Below are 7,846 nucleotides of genomic sequence, written 5' to 3' on the forward strand. Positions count from 1 at the left end.
AAAACTTGCTTCTCCATCAGGGCTACGAGGGAAGTATTATCTCAGTGTCCTTGCCAGCCATTTGCTCACCCTGTAGTCCCCAGGTGATCTGTAAGCAGGCCTCTGGCCTCTCCCTGCCTTCTGACAGCCCTTCCCGGGCATCGGCCCTGTGCCAGGCCCACACTGGTGAACAGGACAGACACGGGCCATCCACTCCTGAAACATTAGCTCATCATAGCTGCTTTCACCCTGAAATACCCTCCGGAAAACCCACAGGGTGGCAGGAGGGCACCAGCAGCCTCACTCCAATACAGTGATCTGTCCCAAAGGATGAATGACAAAACCCACACAAACAATAGGATTTCAGTGAAGGAGCAGGGCACAAAATTAACATACAAACAGTCCACAGAGGTTAGGAGGGTAGTGAACATCCCACGCACAATGTTAACAAGAAGATTGGATACTTTGGAATAAATTTAGCAAGAAATGTGTAAAACTATACAAGAACAATGTTAAAGGCACCGTGTAGGACCTGAACAGTCCATTCTGGGATGGCAGGACTCAGCATGATAAAGATGCCAGTTTCCCTAAGTTAATTTACACATTCAATGCAATCCCACTAGAAACCTCATAGGCTGATTTATGAAGTTAGTCACATTTGACCAAAGTTCATGTAAAAAATCCCCACAAACCTGTAGAAACAACCAGGAAACCACTGAGAAAGAAAAACGATGATGGAGGACTAGCCTTACAACACATTCAAACATACTGTAAAACATCTGCAAGTAAAGCTATGTGGTCCTGGTGCAGGAAGAGACAAACGGACCAGGAATAGAGTAGAGAGCCCGAGGTGGACCCAGGTACACGTGGAAACAGCATCTGATGAAGGTGCCATCTCAGATCACTGGGTTGGAGATGGACTTTTTAATAAATAGCTGAGATGACTGGTAACCATTTGGAAAAAGTCAGAAATAGATCCGTACCTCACACTATTCCTAAGAACCCTTGGTGAGGGATCTGAGTGTAAACATTAAAACTGTACAAGCGCCAAATCCGGTTTGGCTCAGTGGATAGAGTGTCGGCCTGCGGACTGAAAGGTCCCAGGTTAGATTCCGGTCAAGGGCATGTACCTGGGTTGCGGGCACATCCCCAGTGGGAGATGTGCAGGAGGCAGCTGATCGATCTTTCTCTCACATCGATGTTTCTGACTCTCTATCTCACTCCCTTCCTCTCTGTGAAAAATCAATAAAATATATTAAAAAAAAAAAAACTGTACAAGCACTAGCAGGAAACGTGGATGAATTCTTATTTTATTTTTTTAAAAATATATTGTTCCAATTATCTATAGGAACGTATGCACAGGTGACCCAATTCGTTTCATTTGGATATACCAATACAAACGTCAAAGGGTACTTACTATTAATTAATATGGTCGAGTTTCACCAAAAACTAAGAAGAGAGAGAGACACACAGGAGATAAACAATGCAAGAAATCACACAGGTTTATTTACCAGAGAGCTGATGGGTTTCAGTCCTTGGCAGGCCACCCGGAGACACTCGCCGACGGAGGAGACACACGGAGGTCGTCAAAATATGCTGCAGCAAGGAGCTCCGTCTCTTGACTCGAAGAGAGGCCTCTAGCAGTTTGGGCTCAGGCAGAGCAGGAATGGCAGTTTCGCAGTTTGGCAGTTTCCAGGGGGGAGGAGAGCATCCTGTCTGTGGAGGGCAGACAAGCGTCTGAACAGCAGCAGATTTGCTCTCCTTAAATCCTTGAAGCTGGGTGTCTTCAGTGTCTCATATCGGGTGCCATACACGGGTGCCACCCTGTTATCTAGGGATACACTCAGGCGGGAAAGTTGTGACCATGTTCAAAGCTTATCAATCATACATACATCTTATTTTTGGAGTTGTTTACAAGTCTTGGTCTAAGAATAAAATGCGAACTTATGCTAATGCAAAGTGAGTCTACTTTATGCTAACTAAACTTATTACTATAACAGGCTTCTTCAGTGTCTCTTGTCAGTGTGTTCCGGTGGCCTTCTGGGCTTATCAGGATGCACACGCAGGGGGTTACAAGTTACTTATCAGGAGTAAACATGCTGGGAGTTGTTTACAAGTAATTTGTCAGGAGTTAGCTTGCAGGGCGTTACAAGTTACTTATCAGGGTCTCACACACACACACACACACACACACAAGTTAAGTTTCACTTCTAAGTAAGTTTAAAATTCACTCTAATAAAGAAATGAAATTTGATTATACTATCTTATACTCGCTAAACTTATTATTGTAACATATATTTTATTGATCTTTTACAGAGAGGAAGGGAGAGGGATAGAGAGTCAGAAACATTGATGAGAGAGAGACATCAATCAGCTGCCTCTTGCACACCCCCTACTGGGGATGTGCCCGCAACCAAGGTACATGCCCTTGACCGGAATCGAACCTGGGACCCTTCAGTCCGTAGACCGACGCTCTGTTCACTGAGCCAAACCAGTTAGGGCATGAAATCTTTTTTAAAACCTTGGTGTAGGGAAAGCTGTCTACCTGAGAGTCAAAATCCAGGGGCAATAAAAGATGAATACATTTGAGTAAATTAAAATTAAAAAATTCATGTGACAAAAGCACACGCACCATAAACAAAGACAAAAGACAATCAACAAACTTGAAGCATAATCACAACACACGTCACAAAGGGCTAATATCCCTAACTATGCATGAAGATTATTTAAAACATGAAGGACAGAGGATCAAAAACCCAATAGAAAAATGAGTACAAGATGTGAACAATTTACAAAAATGGCCCTTAGGCATGAAAAATACTCAGATTGACTCAGTTAGAGGAATGCAAATACTGTGGTCTGAGTATTTGTGTCCCCCCTCCCCAAGTTCACAGTTGAAATCCCAATGCACACGGTGATGACATTGGGAGGTGGACCTTTGGGAGGTGAGTAGGTCATGAGGGCGGAGCCCTCATGAGTGGGATTAGTGCTCTTGTAAGAAACTCCGAGAGCCCCGTCCACCGCGTGAGGACACGGTGAGAAGTCGGCAGCCTGCAGCCCCGAAGAGGGTCTTCACCAGAGCCCGCTGTGCTGGCACCACAACCTCAGACTGCCAGCCTGCAGGACTGTGGGAAATAAATTCCTGTTGTTGATAAGCTACCTAGTGTGTGATATTTTGTTATAGCAGCCGGACAGACAAATTACACAGATTCCATTTCTCACCTACCAGCTGGCAAAAACATCAGCAACAAGTCCACCCCAAAAGCCCAATGACCAAAAAACCCACATTCTCTTGGTGAGAGGCCATGGGAAAACGAACACTCTCATAAATTGTGGTGTGTGTGTGTGCAAATTTGTACAACCCTCTGGAGAGAAATTGGATAACATCTAACAAATGGCATAGGTACTTGCATTGTGACCCAGCAATCCCTTTTCTAGGAATACACACACACACACACACACACACACACATATACATACACAAGAGGCCCGGTGCACAAAAATTTGTGTACTGGTTGGGGGGTGGGGGGGCTGGTCCCTCAGCCAAGCTCCCAGCCTCTCCTTTTATTCTTTCTTTTTTCCTGGGATTTATTTATCTTCTAAGGGTGTCCCAAAATTCACACAAGAATTTTGATAGAAAACACAGGTTTATAATTAAAAATTGTAAATTTTTTATTGATTCATAAAGTATACAGTATAGGGTTATGTATGGAGTAGCATATTGGGTAAATGGCCTCCACAGCACAAAAAACTGGGTTATCATGTCGCGATAGCGAGCACCATTAACTGTTATTGCCTGAGCAGCTGCATTTCGGTCATGGAAAATTTCAACAAAAGAGTGCGTATGTGCCAGCAAAGCCGTGGAAGCCATTTACCCGATATGCTATTCTATACTGTATATGGATGGATGGAACTGGAGAGCATTATGCTAAGTGAAATAAGCCAGTCAATGAAAGAAAAATACCACATGATCTCACTCATTTATGGTTAATAAAGACCATTATAAACTGATGAACAGAAACAGATACAGAGGCAGAGCAGCATTGGACAGGCTGTCAAACTACAGCGGGAAGGCTGGGGAGGGTTGGGGTGCTGGAGGCAGGGTAAGAGATCAACCGAAGGACTTGTATGCATGCATATGAGCATAACCAATGGGCATAAGACACTGGGGGGTAGGGGAGGCCGGGGGAATGTCAAGGGGGGAAAAAAAGGAGACGTGTGTAATACTCTATAATACTTTAAGCAATAAAACAAAAAACCCCCCAAAAACCCAGCCTTCTATTCGTTACAGTTCCGTGGCCTCCGCCATCTTATTTGGGTTAATTTGCATACTCGCTCCTGATTGGCTTGTGGGCGTGGCTTGCACCATAGCAGCATATGAGGCTATAGTGAGCCAGTGATGATGAACCTATGACACGCGTGTCAGAGGTGACACACGAACCCATTTTTTTGGTTGATTTTTCTTTGTTAAATGGCATTTAAATATATAAAATAAATATAAAAAATATAAATCTTTGTTTTACTATGGTTGCAAATATAAAAAAAATTTCTATATGTGACAGGGCACCAGAGTTAAATCAGGGTTTTTCAAAATGCTGACACGCCGCGCTCAAAAGGTTCGCCATGTGATGGCGAACCTTTTGAGCTCAGCGCGTCAGCGCAGTGATGGCGAACCTTTTGAGCGCGGCGCGTCATCACAGTGATGGCGAACCTTTTGAGCTCGGCGCGTCATCACAGTGATGGCGAACCTTTTGAGCTCGGCGCGTCATCACAGTGATGGCGAACCTTTTGAGCTCGGCGTGTCATCACAGTGATGGCGAACCTTTTGAGCTCGGCGCGTCATCACAGTGATGGCGAACCTTTTGAGCTCGGCGTGTCAGCATTTTGAAAAACCCTGATTTAACTCTGGTGCCATGTCACATATAGAAATTTTTTGATATTTGAAACCATAGTAAAACAAAGATTTATACTTTTGATATTTATTTTATATATTTAAATGCCATTTAACAAAGAAAAATCAACCCAAAGAATGAGTTTGCGTGTCACCTCTGACACGCGTGTCATAGGTTCGCCATCACTGAATGAGCCGCTAAATACCCTTTCTTGTTTCAGTTGGGTTTCTGCCTCTCGAAAATGACTAACAGGCTCAGAGCCTGTCAGTGAGTGGAGGACTCCCCATTTCCAGGGCTGTCTACCCCCCTCCATCTGTAGTTCAGGTGCCAGCTTTGAGGCAGGTCATGGACCAGGAAGCCAGCAGCCGTAGGGCAGAAGGTAGGGCAGACCTGGGATGCCTTGAAGCAATGGTTCTCAACCTTGGCTGCACATTATAATCATCTGGGAATCTTTTTAAAATCCTGATTTCTGGGCCCCACCCTCCGGAAATTCTGTTTCTTGGTTATGGGGTGGGGCCACGACATTAATAACAAAGAAACAGAATTTCCGGAGGATGAGGCCCAGAAATCAGGATTTTTTAAAAAAATATATTTTAAGTCATTTGGGACGTGCCCGCCTGGTCCCCCAATATTGCAAAATTTAAAAAAATATATGTATTTTATTGATTTTTTTACAGAGAGGAAGGGAGAGGGATAGAGAGTTAGAAACATCGATCAGCTGCCTCCTGCACACTCCCTACTGGGGATGTGCCCACAACCAAGGAATATGCCCTTGACCGGAATCGAACCTGGGACCCTTGAGCCCGCAGGCTAACGCTCTATCCCAGTGATGGCGAACCTTTTGAGCTCGGCGTGCCAGCATTTTGAAAAACCCTAACTTAACTCTGGTGCCGTGTCACATATAGAAAAATTTTGATATTTGCAACCATAATAAAACAAAGACTTATATTTTTGGTATTTATTTTATATATTTAAATGCCATTTAACAAAGAAAAATCAACCAAAAAAATGAGTTCGCGTGTCACCTCTGACACGCGTGTCATAGGTTCTCCACTATCCACTGAGCCAAACCGGTTAGGGCCAGAAATCAGGATTTTTAAAAGATTCCCAAGTGATTCTAATGTGCAGCCAAGGTTGAGAACCACTGCCTTGGAGAGATGCTGAGCAGGCGCAGCAGGGCGGCCGCCCGGTGGGCAGAGGCACGCCCCGCCTCCAGCCAGGCAATTGGTCCTGGTAGAGTTCACGTGGGCTTGGGGAGGTGCCACGTGACGTGAAGCCGTGAGGTCAAGTGTCGGAGGTCAAGCGTCGGGGTCAAGCCAAGCAGAGCCCAGGAAGGAAGGTTCACTCTCCCACGAGGACGCTGCCGGTCCTTCCATTGCTCACAGCCAGAACCTGGTCAGTCATCAGGTCAGTCCCCTGATATGAGAGTGGATGGCCTTGGAGTGTGTATGTGGGCCTCTGAGTGTGTAAGGGGCGCTCTGTGTGTGTGTGTGTGTGTGTGTGCACCAAAGCCGTCTAAGCAGACGTGCACAAAACCTCAGGTGCTGTGAGCTGAGCCATGCTGCATTCAGTGTGTGTCAGGGTGTCTCCAGGAGCAAGGGGTGGGACCCCCACGTGTGGTTGTGCAGGGGGCTTGGCCAGTGCAAGCCGTGGACGGCCATACTGTGTACCGACCCTCCTTCCTCTTTCTCTCGGGTGATTTCCGCTCTCGTGTGGCATGCTACTGGTGCCCTGTCCAAAGACCTTGGAACACGCCGTGTCCACACACGCCGGCCCATTGTGGTAGCCTCATATGCCATCAGTTGCAGCTCCCCTTTCTTAACCTTTTGCGCTCCTACGTCGAGGCTGACCCGACAGACCAGGCGCTAGTAGCAGGTCCAACGTCGAGTTGGTGATTGAGCTAATTGGCAATTTCCGCCAGGGAACTACTGCAACGAAGAGAGGAGGGACTTCCAATTCGGACCAGACTGTGTGAATTCTAATAATAAAATTGGAGCACACAGGGTTAAGACTCCGGCAAGAGGAGGCCGCCCAGCCTGCACCAGGTCCCTCCTCAGCCCTCACCCCTCACCCCTCAGGCCCCTGGCAGAGAGAGGTCAGCCTTGTTTGCAGAAGGACCTTGAATGTGGTGCCCTACGCGGCCACAGGGCGTGTCGTGGATAGAGGAGGCAGGAAGAGCCGAGCCCAACCGTTCCCTGTGCCAGTGGCACCCTGAGTGTGTTTGTTGTTGGGACGGGGTGTCAGTGTAGGGTGCTGGTGCCACTACCACGAAGGCTGCTGCGTTCATTCCCAGCAGGAGGGGCCCCAGAACACGGAGGTGGCCCCTGAGCCATGCACACCCGTGTTGAGGACAGAGGAGTGATTATATTGCATATAGAGATGGGCCTTAGGTATCAGGCTGTGCCCAGAGAGAGATGCCTGGGGGCAGGGGCTATTCCTGAAAGTGGAATTCATGACTGGGTTAACCTCATGGAACACCCCAGGGGTAGAAGACAAGTTTCGTCTACAACTCAGAGTGACCATGCGCAGTGGGTTTGAACGTGGGACTAGCCAGCCGTGGGCAAACTAAGAATGAATAAAACTAAAAAAAAAAAAAGACCGTACCCTTTTATGTAATGATGTTTACTTTGAATTTATATTAGTTCACACAAACACTCCATCCATGCTTTTGTTCCGGCCCTCCGGTCCAGTTTAAGAACCCATTGTGGCCCTCGAGTCAAAAAGTTTGCCCACCCCTGGACTAGGCAGTGGTTGGCAAACTTCGGCTCTCGAGCCACCTGTGGCTCTTAGGCCCCTTGAGTGTGGCGCATGGGCCACGAAGTTTCAGTCGCACTGTACGTGCGCGCCAGCACGTGGTATTTTGTGGAAGAGCCACACTCAAGGGGTCAAAGAGCCACATGTGGCTCTCCAGCCGCAGTTTGCCGACCACTGGACTAGGGAATTTGCAGGTTCGTCAGGTGTAGACTCATTTGCTT

This window comes from Myotis yumanensis, unplaced genomic scaffold (assembly GCF_028538775.1).
Source record: "Myotis yumanensis isolate MYYU_CA2020_CCGP unplaced genomic scaffold, mMyoYum1.0.hap1 SCAF_18, whole genome shotgun sequence".
NCBI classification, from domain to species: Eukaryota; Metazoa; Chordata; class Mammalia; order Chiroptera; family Vespertilionidae; genus Myotis; species Myotis yumanensis.